Source organism: Eretmochelys imbricata, chromosome 9 (genome assembly GCF_965152235.1).
Source record: "Eretmochelys imbricata isolate rEreImb1 chromosome 9, rEreImb1.hap1, whole genome shotgun sequence".
NCBI lineage: Eukaryota > Metazoa > Chordata > Testudines > Cheloniidae > Eretmochelys > Eretmochelys imbricata.
In genome coordinates, this window is record NC_135580.1 from 29,467,752 (window position 1) to 29,485,958 (window position 18,207).

Consider the following 18,207-nt stretch of genomic DNA (forward strand, 5'->3'; position numbering starts at 1 on the left):
CGATTTTATACAGTCAATTGCGTATGTCCCCACTAAGCGCATTTAGTTGGTGGAGTGCGTCCTCACTACTGTGGCTAGCATCGACTTACAGAGTGGTGCACAGCTATCCCACAGTTCCCTCAGTCTCTGCTGCCCATTGGAATTCTGGGTTAACCTCCCAGGGCCTGATGGGGCAAAAACATTGTTGTGGGTGGTTTGGGGTACGTGTCATCAGTCTCCCCTCCCTCCATGAAAGCAATGGCAGACAATCATTTCGCGCCCTTTTTCCTGGGTTACCCAGGCAGACGCCATACCACGGCAAGCATGGAGCCCACTCAGTTCACTGTCACCACTGCTGTTGTGGGCAAATCTACTGTGGGGGCTGCTGTGATCCAAGTAGCCAATGCAATCATTGACGTTCTGTTATCAAGGGTAGTGACTCTGGGAAATGTGCAGGCCCTTTTAGATTTTATGTGCATCATATTCCTGTCCTTTGTCACTGGTGAAGAAGTCTTGCAGCCATACATTCCAGTCCAGTTGGCGCTGTAACACCACATAGCACTTCTGTGGTTGACACATATAATAGCTCCAGGGCTCTTGCTCTTTCGCCTTGGCCTACCAGGACCGCCAAGCATTCGACACAGAAGCACCAGCAGCAGTTGGCATTGCTACACAGCAGCAGTCCTTGCCTTCGCAGCAGAGGGTGAGGTAGGACTGGTACCCGTCCTTGTTATACATGTAGAAGAGCTCAAGGAATCGATCTCGGCAAGTCTGCCAAAGGCCCCCCTCAAACTGTGGGTGGAATGTGGCTGGGTTTTTTCTCCCGCATGATAAACAACTGTCTTCAAGGCTCCTGTTGCTGTTTGTGACTTCAGAAACCATTTGCTCTCTGCTCTGGTCCTCCTACACCCACTCCTTGCTGTTGTTGCAGAAGTTAGTTTTTACCCGCTTGACCAGGGGTTCTGGGAACGTCTTCCCTGCCCGGCTCCTAGCAACCTCCAGGGGATGGTGTATGGCTCATCGATAGGAGACCAGCTTATTAGATGTGGAATGTTTGAAATGCTGCCTAAAAGCCATCAGACCCACCAGCTTGTCTGCTGAAACCTCGGAGAAATTCCCGTCCCCAAACCATTGCACCCTGCACATTCTGGAGATTGCCTGATGTTTGGACATGACTCTGTAGGAGTCGATGATTGCAGGCCACCAGGAGAAGCCCTTGATCTTCCCCCATACAAGCTCCCCAATTCCAAAATCTTTCCCATCCTGGTATTCCACCACTTCCCCTTCAACTCTGCTCTCCTGCTCCCCAGTGACGAGCTCGGGGGACAAGTTCTGGTCCTCCTGAGTGCTGCTGGCAGATGTGGTACTGCTGCTGTGGGAGGACTCCCTGGAATCCTCCTCAGTGAGGTCGATCAGGGGTCCCTGGACAGACATGGCCATCCTCCTCTTAGAGCACCGAATGGGAGCCAAAGACTCCAGGTCATTGCCTTCTTTAAGTTTCATCTCATGGAGAGTCAGTCCTGCCTGGCATATCATGCGAGCTGGAGACTTCTCCCTCAGGCTGCTCTCCCAGCCAGCAGCACCACGCGGTTGCACCTACCCCTGCCTACCTCTCGCTCCCATGGCTCATGAAGCCTGGACAGTAGTAAGGAGCAGTTCAACTATAGGCTGAGCAAGTGCAGAATGGTGGTAGAATGTGCGTTTGGATATTTAAAAGCTCGCTGGTGCTGTTGGTCAGACCTCAGCGCAACCAACATTCCCATTGTTATTGCTGCTTGCTGTGTGCTCCATAGTATCTGTGAGAGTAAGGGGGAGACGTTTATGGAGGAGTGGGAGGTTGAGGCAAATAGTCTGGCGTCCGATTTTGAGCAGCCAGACACCAGGGCGATTAGAAGAGCACAGCAAGGCTCACTGTGCATCAGACAGGCTTTGAAAACCAGTTTCATGACTGGCCAGGCTTCAGTGTGACAGTTGTGTGTGTTTCTCCTTGATTCAAACCCGCCCCCTTTGTTGATTTTAATTCCCTGTAAACCAACCACCCTCCCCCCCTTCGAAATAAAGTAACTATTTTTTGAAACCATGCATTCTTTCTTTATTAATTAAAAAAAATGAGATAATGGACAAGGTAGCCCGGGTGGGGTGGGGGAGGAGGGAAGGACAAGGCCCCATTGCTTATCGTAGCCACACTAAAAATCAAACTGTTTGAATGACAGCCTTCTGTTGCTTGGGCCATCCTCTGGAGTGGAGTAGCTGGGTGCCCGGAGCCTCCTCAGCAGTGTTCTTGGGCGTCTGGGTGAGGAGGCAGTGGAACCTGGGGAGGAGGGGAGGCGGTTATACAGTGGATGCAGCGGGGGTCTGTGCTCTTGTTGGCTTTCCTGCAGCTCCAACAGATGCTTCATTATGTCCGTTTGCTCCCCCATTCGCCTCAGCATCGTGTCCTGCCTCCGCTCTTTGTGCTCACTTAATTCTTTCCTGGCCTCTGTCACTGAATGCCTCCATGCATTAAGCTGTGCCCTATCAGTGCTGGAGGACTGCATGAGCTCAGAAAACATGTCATCACAAGTGCGTTTTTTGCGCCTTCTAATCTGCGATAACCTCAGGGACAGAGATGATGGGGGAGCGTAGAAACATTCTATGCTCTACGATTCTGGGGGGACTGCATGGTCACCTGTGCTGCTGAGTGCTGCTGAGTTTGCCACGCTGACCAAACAGGAAATGAAATTCAAAAGTTCCCAGGGCTTTTCCTGTGTACCTGGCTAGTGGATCGGAGTTCAAAGTGCTGTCCAGAGCAGTCACAATGGAGCACTCTGGGATAGCTCCGGAGGCCAATACTGTCGATTTGCGTCTGCACCACCCCAAATTCAACCCAGCAAGGTCGATTTTAGCACTACTCCCCTCATCGGGGAGGAGTACAGAAGTCGATTTTCAGAGCCCTTTTGGTCAATGGAATGGGGTTGGTTGTGTGGACACAGTCATTTTTAAATTAACCTAACATGGCTAAATTCAATCTAACCCTGTAGTGTAGACCAGGGCTAAGTGAAACTCCACGTGGGCTCAGCAGTCGGCTCGTGTGCAAGGAATTGCAGGATTGGGGCTTAAGATATCTCAGGAAATCTGCATTTACATAAATGCATTTTCAAGTTTGTGCCAGCTATTTCAGTGTTGTACTATTTCTAAAGAATATATACTTATAAATACCACTGTCAAAATAGAAAGCTATTGAAGAGGGGATGTAAAACACAGATGATATACTCAGTTTTAAGTATTTTTAGAACTTGGCAGGATTTTATTTCATTGAATCAATTAATTAAACATTTTTGCTCTTTTGGCTAAGGCTATGCTTAGTACTACCTTAATGTTTCATGCATCCAGTATCAGAGGACTATATCTACTTATGAAGTAGAAAGGCCCACAATGACCTAGTAGACCTTGTCCACCTCTACCACGATGCTATGAACTAAACGTTGTTTTAGTAGTGAACATTCTTATTGGTTTCACACAAAAATCTCAGAGTAGTGCAGGATTCAGCCATGCAGCTCTCATTAAAACCAAGAGCAGCTGTGAGGCTAAATCCTGTGTGACTCTGAAAAGCTAGAGAAAAGTGTTGACCAGTTGCCTTTCCTTGCAGTCTTTTTTACTAGCTGGTCTAATGTATGATAGCCTGATATGTTTAACCAGGATGTATGAGGTGTTTTAATTTGTTGTGGTGTTTTAAGCCATAAACCTATGCTTACTTTGTTCAAAAACAGCACTATAATATCAGCCCAGATTATTGCCTAAGAATCTATACACATAAGGGACCCTCTGCAGACACACCTCACCCAGCCCATGTGGAGAGGGATGTCAGCCACAGCCCATTGCCTCAGCGCCATAACTGTCTTCAGGCCCTGTGGATGGCCCTCAACAGAGCTGAGGATCTCCACATGCAGAGAAAGTGAGCAACTGGAGGTGGGAGGGGTCATGTGAAAAGTCTGAGGCTATGGTAACTTTTAAGCCAGTGATTCCTGTACCCCAAGCCCACTTAAGGAACATCCTTTATGGGGTAGAACTCCCTGCTTTCACTTGGTACACTATTTTGGTGCACTATCCTATTATCACTAAAGGCTAAAATCCCTGGCTTAGTTAATAAGCGAAAATAAATTTGTTTTCATTAACGTCCCCATTATCCTCACTGAATAATCATCAGACCAAGTGGACAACTATGGAAAGAGATCCAGGACTAGAAGAGAAGGGTGTTAGAGGTGATAATTGTTGGCAATGACAATGTCCACCAAGATCCTGCAAACACATATACACATGCTTAACAGTTACATACACCTTTAATGCTACACATGTGAGTAGTCACATTAACTTCAATAACATTGGCTAAGAGTGCTGGTGTACGGCAATATTATTAGTCCCTCAGTACTAAGCACTCACTTCTAAAGAAGAAACAAAAGAATATTGGACAAATCAGCCCCTTAATGTATATGCCTAGCTCTCCATTTAAGTCATACATGTGCATCCAAGAATTTGGGATACAGCTATATTTGGAATTACATTTTTAAAATGTTGTGACTATGGCATCAAACAATGTACTTCATTTATTTTGGATGCATTTTGTTCAGGTTATTTGTATTTTACTTGAATATAGACATTTCACACTCTGTAACCAACATCATTTTCTATGCCCTTAACTGGCCATTTTTCCCCGCTATGTGAGTCTGTAAATTGAGAGGTTATAAAACAGTTAATTCTATTTAATTTTAAGCCATCATCAAGAAGGATAAACTGTCTTTCTATGTTTTATTAGTAAAATACATTATCTCATAATGGATGCATGAGCTATGCATAATTCAGTAGTGTTCAGATAACCTGTGACATTTTCCAAATGTCCAGGAAAACATATTGATTGGCTAATCAATGGTTAACAGTATGACCATTACTTATGTTTATTTGTGTAAATCCAATGGAATTATATCCTGGCTTATTTGAGTCAATTATTTCAAATATTTTACATAGAAAGACCTCAGCAGTAGATAAAAGGAATCATATTTTATTTCCACATAACATAGTCCAATAATCAGTTTGTATCCATGCATACTGTTTGCATCAATGATGAATATTTAAATATAATTTTCCATTTGTAGTTTCCGTTTAATATTGTCATGTCTATCACATCTTCACTCTTCAATACTATGATTGTTTCAAGTAATGGCAAGCTCTTTAGTCATGTACATTTGTACATGTGAGACTCAACTTTATATTTTATTATAATGCTAAAATCTATATATCAAACCTTTGCATATTAGATTTATTAGCAACCCAGTCTCTTCAACCAGGTGTGCTCAACATTGCCTGATGTCCTATTTCATTGCCCAAGAGTTCCTCCTGGACTATCAGCTAGTTTTACCTAGTAAGGGCATGCACAAGACCCATGTTGTGGGAATAAAAGGGATGAAGTTGCTGCATTTAACAGGACAATTTGACCTGCCTCCAATGTCTGAAAAAGTTTGAAGACCCCCTCCCCTATGCCAAATGTATGCAACTTCCCTGCTAGAGTTGAGAAAAGAGGTATAATAGAACTGGTAATAGCTCACCTTACCTGATCACTCTCGTTACAGTGTGTACGGTAACACCCATTGTTTCATGTTCTCTGTGTATATAAATCTCCCCACTGTATTTTCCACTGAATGCATCCGATGAAGTGAGCTGTAGCTCACGAAAGCTTGTACTCAAATAAATTTGTTAGTCTCTGAGGTGCCACAAGTACTCCTGTTCCTTTTGCGAATACAGACTAACACGGCTGCTGCTCTGAAACCTGTCAGAAAATTCAGAGTAACTATGTTTTAGAATATTTTATTTTCAACCCATGAGTAGTACTTGATATCCCAAAAGCACTCCTCAGCGAATATGAAATTATGGGAAATCACTATATTAGCTATTTTTACATGCATTTTTCTATTGTTCTTATCTTTTTTATAACTATAAAGAGACAATAGTAGTGCCTGCACTGTTAATATTAGCATGTCCGATGTATCCCTTCTATTCCTTTCATCAACAAAAAATAGCATTTCACATGTACTAACTTATGTCTCAGTCCTCTGAATACTTATGCATGTGCTTAACATTAAGCATGACTGGTCCCTTGAAAGTTTGTGGACTGGGGCATTATTCAGTACAGAAATGACATACATTTAAGGGACATCACTGCTGTGGGAAAATGATTTTATAGCTATTTTTCTAGTATACATTTAATTCTTTTAATGCTAAAATGAACTGCTTTATGTCATCTGCAGTATACCTGGGAAAGCGTAGCTATGCCATAGATTTTCTTTCGATCTGGTGAATATTTTCTGTGTTTTGTGAATTTCCTGGAATACCTCAATGATTTAAATTAGGCTTTTTTTCTTCTAACATAACTAACTAGAACCATAGCATGTTAAATGCAGTAAAAATAGATCAGTCTGGTTTACAGTTAAAAATCATTTATATTTAATATTAGTATTTCTATAGTAGGTTGCTGGAGGAATAATAAAATGGTAGATTGTTGTTACTGCTTTAGAAAGGGGGATTTTTATTTAAGCAAATCATGTCAGTGTCTGAAGCCTACTGGATTATCTTCTAACATATGGTAAGTGTTGGTTATGTGGTGTGCTGGCTTGCATTTCATTGTTGGAAAAGCATAGAAAACTGATTTTAGTATGCCTTTGCTCTTAGCAGCAGGGTATAATCATTTTTAAAAGAAATTATGGAATCAAGTATTAGCATACTGTGTAAATTTAGGATTTATGGAAGGATGTCATATATCACACACATATATTGCTTTTGGATGCATTAGGAAATCTTCGGTAACACATGTCACTGTTTTGTAGTAGTGTAAAATTGTAACTATGCAAAAAAATGGAAATACTAGAATTGTTTTCTAGATTTTTACACTGTTAAATATTTAGTAAATATATTGAAATTTTAAATTATTTATTTGGTAACCGTTGAACACTTAAGAATTCTCTTCTTCTAAAACACCAATTATTATTATCCCTGATAATATTAGCTAATCCCCAGGTATTTAACACCTTAACACTTGCCATTTTTCTAGGATTTCAGTCATGTGACGGGAGGGTAGGAAGTGCTGTGCAAGGGATAATGGAGGGTTTCTGACAGAGAGGGAAGAAGCCAATTGGAACTCTTGGGAAGAACTAGTCCTGAACTGATCTCCTTTCTTTCAGTCCCCCATCTTTCCTGAATTACCTTCCTAATGGCTTCCTTCCCATGCTTCCAGTTCCTGACAAACCTAGGCATGGTGGGAATGTGCAAAGGTGAGACAAATCAGGTGTCTTCCCTTCCCCTTGAGATTTTGCATTGGCTTCTGGTCTCCTTCAACACCTCTTACAAAATAGTGACATGTTGGATCTCTTAAACCTTCAACTACTAACTACTCCTGGAAGCAACTGCCATGGCCAGAGGCAGTTTCAATTATTTGAAATTATAATGTGCCATGTCAGAATCAGCAATCACATCAACTAGCTTGCATAGTTTGAAATGACAAAGGTAAACACTGAAAAGTAAAACCCTTTCTGATGACTCGCACCCTATATGGCTCTAGCCTACCACATTTACACTGATTGTAACTCCAATCTATAGACATCCTCTCAGCAGTGACTGGGAGCGTTACAAATTAAAACTATTATTAGAATCTGGGCATTCTCTTGCTTCTTGAAACGAGGGGCACTTTTTATTTTCTGGATATGCTCTTGAAGACAATAGATAGAAGAACAACAAAAAAAAACCCAGTGTATGAAAGAGATGTTTGCAATATCTGTTCTCTTGATACCCATACAGTATCTCTTCTGTTACTTCACAGGCAGTTATTTGTATCTTTTCAATAGAAGCAAATGTCTAGGAACTTGGATCAGTTCACAGATAAGTCATCAGTTTACAAATGTGACAAATATGACAAGAAATATGCAAGAAATATGCAAGAAATATGACAAAAGGCAATGCTGAGGAAATTTCCCACTGTGCTAGAGAAGGCAGAGTGTTACACATCTCCCTTTGGCCATTACCCCAGCCTCACTTCTCTTCACCCTTTATTGACCCCTTCCTTGCCTCTGTCCATGCCAGCATCATGTAACACAAACAGCCCTCCACTGGGGAATCAGAAGACAAAAATTAGTCCTCGTACTACCAAATTTGAATAGTAGTTTCCAACGATTAATCCGTGGATAGATGAAAATCCAGATTAAATGGCTCTAACCCTAGGGATCATTGTTTAATGTGCAATTCTGTAACATATATCTGATATTTGCCCCAGAAACAAATGTAGACATTTATTCTAATGATTGTTTAGAATTCCCCACTGAGTTACGTCTTCTAGAACAGTGTTTTTTAAACTGGTGTCTTCAGGACAATGGTCCTGTGGAGGGACTTCTATTACAGGTGTTAGATCAAGCCTGGAACTTCTTGCTGGTTGTTTCCTAGGACTCTTCTTCGAGAAGCTTTTTGACTAGCTACATTCAATTATCTCTACCTCTCTACAGCCTATGTTACTGCTTCGTGTCTTTCTTTGTCCAGTGTTTTGTGGGTGTAAATTCATCTGTGCTCAATTCTGTGGACAACTCCAACATTGGAGAAACAGTTATCTCATGGAAGGGAAGAATCAAAGTGACCCAGAGGGATCAGAGAGCTGGGAAATACTATCAATAGGAAAAGAAACAATACTAATAAATGTTGAGTTCTACAAACAAAGAGAGCAAATACCCAGGACAACGGAAACACAAAATGGGGGTGTGCAACCAACATAGTCATACCCTTTACAGAAAAGTGAGTTTGTTTTCATTTTGTCTCTTTAATATGCTACTCCTATTACATTTTCACATAACCAGGCACTATAGCAGTCATGGGAGAGGTGTGGAATCTTGATTGGGGAGTCAGGAGGGGAAACGGCCCATGAAAGGACTTTGATCTTATGTTACCATAACATAAAAAAGCTAAGGATCAGAGGGGTAGCCGTGTTAGTCTGGATCTGTAAAAGTGGCAAAGAGTCCTGTGGCACCTTATAGACTAACAGACGTATTGGAGCATATACGTCTGTTAGTCTATACGGTGCCACAGGACTCTTTGCTGCTTTTATAAAAAAGCTAGAGAACCATTGTTTTAACATGAAGTGTCAAGACCCTGGAATTTTTACTGACTACAGAATATTCTTTAGATCTGACATGGTTTGCTGTTCGGGGAAAACATCCTTTGGATTCCTGTGGCCGTCTCCTGCCTCAGGTCATGAGGGTGTGGTGTTCATAAGAAGGAGCTTTCTTTCTCCACATTCCCCCACTTTTCTGGCTCCTCACTCACACTCACATGGTCAGTTCTGCACGACCAGGAATAGACTGACACATCTGCCACTTTTCTGATCTATTAAATCATTCTGAAAATGCATTTGTATCTAATTAGAGTTCATTTTTGGCTGTCTTCCATGCTTGCATTGGTTTATTTCCATATAGTGAGATTTCAGGGTTGTTTGTTACTGCTTGTATCTCATGTCCTGACTAGACAGCCACATTATGTTCCTCAAGTATCCCTGTTAATAACTGTGGTTTGACCCATGAACTTAATTTTCTGACAAATTTATCTTGGGATAGTGGATAGCCCTTCCTGGGTTATATGGGTTATATGACTAAAAATGGAGTGTAGAATAATTGTTTCCCAGCTGCTCAAGAGGTAAGGCACTTGTTTACAAAAAGCCGGACAGCGTAAACTTGATCATGGACCTAGGCTGGCCTGATTTCATGTAAAATAGACCTCTTAATTTTAGAGAGGGCACAGAAAAGCCATGCCCCTTGGTTGGGTTTGTATTTCCAGTGTCACCAAGGTGCTTCATCAAATATTATTCATCAAGGGGGGCATTTGAGCATCTGTGTAGGGACCATTTAGTTTATAGATAGGCCAGATCCACAGAGTTTGAATACAGTTCTACACTTTCACAAAGTTTGAGGGTATTCTGGTCTGGGGTTTTGAGTTAAGTCCATTTCTAATTTAGTTTAGTTCATAGAGCAAGAACCATCTTCCTGTACTAGCTAACTGTCTCTTATTATTCCAGCATTTCTTTTACTATTAGTCATGTCTCAACCTCTCATTCTCCATGTGACAATGTCACTTCAGGCATATGCAGAAACCTTGAAACTGAAAATCATCTGGTTTCATAATATTAAACAATGTTAAGAAACAAATGGAAATTAAATAGGGTAACACGATAGTCACATATATATTGTCCAATAATTTATATTGCAATTTAAATCCTTCTTCTGTTAAATTATTTAAATCATTAAATATATTATATCCATTTGGACAACATAGTTGCTTTGAAATTATTAGTACCACTTGCATGAAACATTCCTTTGTATAATTAGAGTTTTTAATATGATTTCTGGTATGCTGTATAAACGAATAATACCTTATCAGCTATGGCGAATTATCATTTTAACTCAGGATTATGAAAGCATGTAAAATTATGCATGTTCAACAATGAAATTTCCAGGAATAGGCATTACATTTACAACTCATTAAGACTTAATGACTGTTACGTCCTGAGATTTTATGGAAAACTGGGATATTATGATCCCAAGCTTCCTTTGAAAGTTCATAAATGATTTTATTTTAGAATTAACTGAACAAAATAGCTTTTGACTTTATGAAGCTACCAGCATTGTTGGCATTCCAATGTTATGAGTCCTACAGCTGGATTAGATCAATTAGCCCACAAACAGAACATTAAACAAGATTTTGCTAATATTAGTTCACACAGTTGAATTCTGTTACAAAATAAATATTCGAAGGGCAAACAGCAACACATTTTCAATTTCCTTGTAGATATTGAGTCTGAAGCTGGAATTTGAAGCGTAAAACATTTAATAGTGTAACCAGTTCATCCTGCTCATTTTCCTGAAGCTCTATTAACAGTTTATTTTTCCTTTCTCATATCCTTTCCTAGTTATGATTTGTTTAACTTCAGTTATATCATATACAACCAACACTTCATAGAGCTGTGGTGGAATAGGGGAGGATGACAGATATTTTGTAATGTTAAAATAATTGTAGTTGTATTAAAATCATGACAGGTAGCTTATGTATTAGCAATTTTTAAAATGTTGCACTTTAAATGATATTAAACATGATAATGCTGCAAACCCACATTTGCACCCCAAGTTATTATTGTCTTGGTTTACAGACAAGCACATGGAGCCAGCCAACTGATGGTTGCACAAGGGAGTGAGAGAGGGCATGGATCCTCTACCCTATGCTTGTTCACCCTGTACAGGGCCCAAGCACAATGGATGAGATCTAGCTTCTCTTAAAATACATGAGAAAATTACCACTAACTTAAGGGGGAGCAAAACTGGGCCCAATGGGAGCCATTAAGCTGAAGTCCAACAACTCTTCAGGGTTAAATCTACAGACAGCATGAGGAGAGGTGAGGGGATTGCATGACCACAATTTGGCCCATACACTCCTAAGACCTTCATATTCATCCTCTGCCCAAACCAATTGACACCGATTGTTTGAATGGGGACTGCATGATTGAGGCCTTTAATATTACCTTTTACTTTACAACAGGAAACTGGAGCAATACAGAGTTTTTCAGGATACCCTTTTCCCCCTTCAATATTAATGTCCTGACTTACATTTCAGTGACTTTTAATCAGACTTACTATGGTTGAGATGCAAAATGTTGTCTTTGTCCTTAAGACCATGACAGAGAATATTATCTGCATTCAGATGCTACTGGTTTGTGGTATTTCAATAATAAAACAGCAGGACTGAAGGCTCATGATGAGAAATCTGACTAATTACCTGTTAGATGATAGATGGTTGTAACTCGGCAGTGCCAGTCACTGAAAACAAAACACTTCTAGATATCAATCAGCTTCCTGACAAATTCAATTTCCATCACATTCAGTGGACAATAAATGTGAATTTTACCTCTGCAGCTACATAGCTTTGACTTTTAACTTTCAAATATGCATAATGATATTTTAATAAAGTAGAGATTTTTTAAAGTAAATTACTATTTAAATACCTGACATATTCATATTTCAAGCTTAAAGCTGGTGGAAATAATTAACATTGCAAATCTGTCTTGTGTTCTACTGCAGAGGGCAAGGTATAGCAGTTTTTCTGTTTTCTCAGTATATTTTCATTCAAGGCAAATTATTCACAACAACTTTAATGGATATATTCACTCTCTCCAATTTCTTTTTTATTTTGTTGTAAATGAGTTGGGTTCACATTCTGTATCTGATTCAAAAGGCAAAATGTCCAATTAACACCATCACATACCAGCATGTGGGCAGAGTTAAAACAAAGAGGGACTGAAGCATGGAAATAGAGCATGGGCTTGAAAAAACACCTCTCCTCTTTTTTTCTTTTTCTTTTTCTTTTCTTTTTTCTTTTATTCTTTTGAGGACTGGTTGCATTGTCAGGCTTGTCCAGCTGAAAACAAAGTGCCTGATTCTCATCCCATTTGCACTGGTGTGAATCAGGAGAAGCCAATGAAATTAAACCAGTGTAAAACCTAGGTAAGTGAGATCTGAACCATGCCCTACAGGTCACCATTTTGTTGCATTAGGGACAGTAAAATGAAAGTTCTGGGAGGGAAAAAAACTTTGTTTAATATCCACCCAAACTTTTTTTATAATTATATGTATTATAGTAGCACCTTGTGGCTCCAGCCACGGCCCCATTGTACTTGACACTGTACATGCACATAAAAAACAAAACAGTCCCTGCCCCAAAGACCTTACACTCTTTGCATGTGGAGAGAGACACGTGGGTGGACAAAGCAGACAAATGGGTGGACAAGGTACAAGTGAAATAATTATGTTTGGTGTAATGAGTACCACTGTCAAAACACCGACAGTGAAGTGCAAGCAAAGCTTGGTCTCAGTCAATGGTTGCAGTGTTGTATATCTGTTATTCTCTTTTACGATGTACTACATATATATTCCATGCATATAAATGTCATTTTTAAAAAAATCTAGACTGTGGCCCTTATGTGGCAGATATTCCTAGCTGATCAAGTGTGATCTGAAGGGGAGCTGTATTAGGTGACCAACCTACTCAGCTGTGTATGAGCTGTGGGAAGCTTTGTCCTGTGCAAATAAGATAATTCTCAAGTGAGTAGCATCAGGGACCTGCTTGTTTCTAAGCATATTGAGGGGAAAGATAGAAGCAGTGGTGTGAGAGTTTGGGGAGGGTTCCCAGCAGCAGGGGGACACACTGGGCATTTATTTATTTCCAAAGCAACTCTTACCCTTTTCATTTCTCCACTGCTGGAAATCAGCCTCATGCCTTACCCTGAACTCCCCACATGACTTTCATCTCTGCTTCTGGTTCTCCAGCCAACTCTTGGGCTATGAATGAGCAAGGAAGTGGTGGGTCAACCACCTGGACCATCTGACTGCAGAGTCAGAGTGGGCAGTAGTGTGAAATCAGGCCATTGGCAGTTGGCAGACAAGTAGGAAATTGGAAGGAATCAGCCCATGGGCAGAAGTTAGGTTTGGATTCAGGAAGATGAGCCCCAGAAGTTGTGGGAAGAGAATTATTTGGTGCATTAAGAGTTAAAATAAGTAACATCCACTTAGTAAGTCCTTGCCATTTTACCTGAGGATGTTGGGTCATACGCATGTCAGGGTCCAAATTAGCTTGTTGAACCATAATCAGAGCATGATTAGCCAGATTTAAGAGTGGGCCACCAGCAACAATCAGCCCTAAGCCCTGATCCCACCCACATTGTATTCAGTGGCAAAACTTCCATAGACATCAGTGGTGCAGGAGCAGGGGCCCTAATGCATAGCATACCCAACAGACTAGGGCCCATGGAGCTCAACTAAACACAACTTGCTGACTTCCCATAATGTTGCATGCTACCAACATGTATGGATCGCTTTTGGCTACCTGATGTTAAGTTTGGTGTAAATGATTTTGCAATAGGAGTTATAGACAATTTGCCCTTCAGACCACATCTTTATCTGTATCTGCAGCCTAACATTTTGCAAGTAGATGTTCTTTTCCAATTTCTTTTCTGTCTTTTCTGAATTTTCAAGGACCATTTCTACTTTCCTTTAAGAAAGATCCGTTATTAGAACTACAAGAGCTTGTCTCTTTTGCGTATACTTTCTTGCTACTACACTAGTAGGCATCAATCTATGCAGGAAATGAGGGGTTTAGTACATCAATGAAACGGGAGATCCCCAAGTAAAGATTATTAAAGACTAGGTCACTACATACTACAGCTATCCCTTAAAAAATAACAGTGGTTCCATTAACTAAATGTTTCCTTTTCTAGTATCATTACTAAACTTTATTAGATGCTTATTTCTAGTTTTCATTCTTCTTGTTAGGCACTTTTTTATTAAAAACATTCTTGACTGAACTGTGCCATTAAAATTGCTGCATGCAAAAGGTCAGAACTTCTAGGCTTTTTTTAAGGGAGCATAACATTAAAGGATTCAAAAGAAAGTATGTCCCTTTAAAAGGCCAAAAGGTCATTTATCATTTTAAATGGAGTGACAACACACTAAGGATATATTCTTCCATTGCTTTGCAGATTGAATTTCCATTGATTTCACTAAGAGGTCTACGTGTGAAACAGCTGTAGAATCATGAATCAGACCCTACATGGCACGCAAAGACATTCTATTTTTACAGAATGTGCCATATCAATGCAGCTGTTATTTAATTACAGTTTTACAAGAACAGTAAATAAAAAGCCAAATGTCCTTTATTTTCAATAAATGAAACACACTTAAGACTCTAATTGAATAAAATGTCATTTCCAATATATTTTCATGTGATATGGTTGCAAATGTCCAATTTTTAGCCTCAGTGCACAAAAATGATAAGGTCAGAACCTGAAACATGGTGAAGTTATTAGCCCTGTTCTATGCTACCTTGTAAAAACGTCTTCCACATGATATATGCTCTATCGTGCAAGAAGAATTGGTTACCAAATTATGTAAATTACTAAAAAAGTATGTAGATGATAAAATGGTGGCAGCTTTAATGAGAGCCATTGGTTTCTTTGTCCATTGGTTGTGCCATCACTGTGCACTCAAAGCTCCCATTGACTTCATGAGTCCTTGTGTCCTTAAATTGTGACCAAATCAGATTTTCATGTTAAAAGAGACTATATATTCCAATTTTACTTGGAGAATCACAGTTTTTTATATGAGGTCTCAGTTTCCCAAGAATTTCTTCTGGAACTCTGGACATCTGCTTTTTCATTTCATCAGTCTAAACATTGGGCTTTTTATAATATGGGATGGTAGACAAATTTCCTTTGTGTTTAACAAGAACAAATAGCACAGTGGAACATTGGTCCGTTTCATGAAAAGTGTTGCAAGTAAAGAGAAAAAAAGTTCAATAAACATAGGCACTATCCATATAGTTCTTTTGCTTAAAATGAATATTAATAACAATTGTTCAGTGTTTCATGATATACTAATTCAGAGCATTATCTTCCACTTTGAGAAATATTCATGTGTCAAAGAGAAAATCTTCCATTTTGAGAAATATTCATGTGTCACTGTAGAGCTGGAAGCAGAAGGTAGCAGCTCTAGCACACATTACAAAAAACTATTCAAATATTTTATGACCCTGAAAGTTGTTGCACATAAGTGTTTTCTTAATTTGAAAATATGGTCAACTTCTTACATGTACTCATGGCCTGGAAAAATTTATGACCAACAGTTAGGTACAAAAAGGTGTAATTCATTCCTCTTCACAGGCCCAGCACAAGTCCTATGTAATGTCTAAGCCCCCCATTAGAGCTCAAGTTAGGACTTATCATGTAATGGCTAAATCACATTTGAACCATACAGTTAACCTCAATCAGCTCACCCAACTTGTCCCTACCTATGCTGACAGCAAAGTCGTGTTTAACACCATGTTTAAAGAAATCTCTGTAACTGTTTATTGCAATGCTTGATAGCAACAACTACTACGCTAAATATTGCTGTTTCTCTCCCCACAATTACTTTTTCCTTTTCTATTTTTTACATTCCACCAGGACCAGTAGGCTGCTTCCCTTTAAACAAGGATCAAGTCAATAAACTAGGAGAGGGTGAGTTACCCCTCACTTCTTCCTCCAATGTTAGCAGAGACATATTAGTTCTATGATCATAGAATCATAGAATATCAGGGTTGGAAGGGACCTCAGGAGGTCATCTAGTCCAACCCCCTGCTCAAAGAAGGACCAATCCCCAACTAAATCATCCCAGCAATGGCTTTGTCAAGCCTGACCTTAAAAAATTCTAAGGAAGGAGATTCCACCGCCTCCCTAGGTAACGCATTCCAGTGCTTCACCACCCTTCTAGTGAAAAAGTTTTTCCTAATATCCAACCTAAACCTTCCCCACTGCAACTTGAGACCATTACTCCTCGTTCTGTCAACTGCTACCACTGAGAACAGTCTAGATCCATCCTCTTTGGAACCCCCTTTCAGGTAGCTGAAAGCAGCTATCAAATCCCCCCTCATTCTTCTCTTCTGCAGACTAAACAATCCCAGTTCCCTCAGCCTCTCCTCATAAGTCATGTGTTCCAGTCCCCTAATCATTTTTGTTGCCCTCCACTGGATGTTTTCCAATTTTTCCACATCTTTCTTGTAGTGTGGGGCCCAAAACTGGACACAGTACTCCAGATGAGGCCTCACCAATGTCAAATAGAGGGGAACGATCACGTCCCTCGATCTGCTGGCAATACCCCTACTTATACAGCCCAAAATGCCATTGGCCTTCTTGGCAACAAGGGCACACTGTTGACTCATATCCAGCTTCTCGTCCACTGTAACCCCTAGGTCCTTTTCTGAAGAACTGCTTCCTAGCTATTCAGTCCCTAGTCTGTAATGGTGCATGGGATTCTTCCTTCCTAAGTGCAGGACTCTGCACTTGTCCTTGTTGAACCTCATCAGATTTCTTTTGGCCCAATCTTCTAATTTGTCTAGGTCCCTCTGTATCCTATCCCTACCCTCCAGCATATCTACCTCTCTTCCCAGTTTAGTGTCATCTGGAAACTTGCTGAGGGTGCAATCCACGCCATCCTCCAGATCATTAATTAAGATATTGAATAAAAACGGCCCCAGGACCGACCCCTGGTGCGCTCCACTTGATACCAGCTGCCAACTAGACATGAAGCCATTGATCACCACCCATTGAGCCCGACAATCTAGCCAGCTTTCTATCCACCTTATAGTCCATTCATCCAGCCCATATTTCTTTAACTTGCTGGCAAGAATATTGTGGGAAACTGTGTCAAAAGCTTTGCTAAAGTCAAGGAACAACACGTCCACTGCTTTCCCCTCATCCATAGAGCCAGTTATCTCGTCATAGAAGGCAATTATATTAGTCAGGCATGACTTGCCATTGGTGAATCCATGCTGACTGTTCCTGATCACTTTCCTCTCCTCTTAGTGCTTCAGAATTGATTCCTTGAGGACCTGCTCCATGATTTTTCCAGGGATTGAGGTGAGGCTGACTGGCCTGTAGTTCCCAGGATCCTACTTCTTCCCTTTTTTAAAAATGGGCACTACATTAGCCTTTTTCCAGTCGTCCGGGACCTCCCCCGATCTCCATGAGTTTTCAAAGATAATGGCCAATGGCTCTGCAATCACATCCGCTAACTCCTTTAGCACTCTCGGATGCAGCGCATCTGTCCCCATGGACTTGTGCTCATCCAGCTTTTCTAAATAGTCCAGAACCACTTCTTTCTCCACAGAGGGCTGGTCACCTCCTCCCCAAGCTGTCCTGCCCAGTGCAGTAGTCTGGGAGCTGACCTTTTTCGTGAAGACAGAGGCAAAAAAAGCATTGAGTACATTAGCTTTTTCCACATCCTCTGTCACTAGGTTGCCTCCCTCATTCAGTAAGGGGCCCACACTTTCCTTGACTTTCTTCTTGTTGCTAACATACCTGAAGAAACCCTTCTTGTTACTCTTAACATCTCTTGCTTGCTGCAACTCCAGGTGTGATTTGGCCTTCCTGATTTCACTCCTGCATGCCCGAGCAATATTTTTATACTCTTCCCTGGTCATTTGTCCAATCTTCCACTTCTTGTAAGCTTCTTTTTTGTGTTTAAGATCACCAAGGATTTCACTGTTAAGCCAAGCTGGTTGCCTGACATATTTATTATTCTTTCTACGCACCTCAATAAGGATTCTTTAAAATACAACCAGCTCTCCTGGACTCCTTTCCCCCTCATGTTA

The 18,207-nt window shown here is 40.6% G+C and overlaps 1 pseudogene; it reads right to left on the reverse strand.

Annotated features, from left to right (window-relative positions):
- Positions 1–441: 441 nt before the first annotated feature.
- On the reverse strand, positions 442–13,668 carry LOC144270423 (DNA (cytosine-5)-methyltransferase 3B pseudogene; annotated as a pseudogene).
- Positions 13,669–18,207: the final 4,539 nt, after the last annotated feature.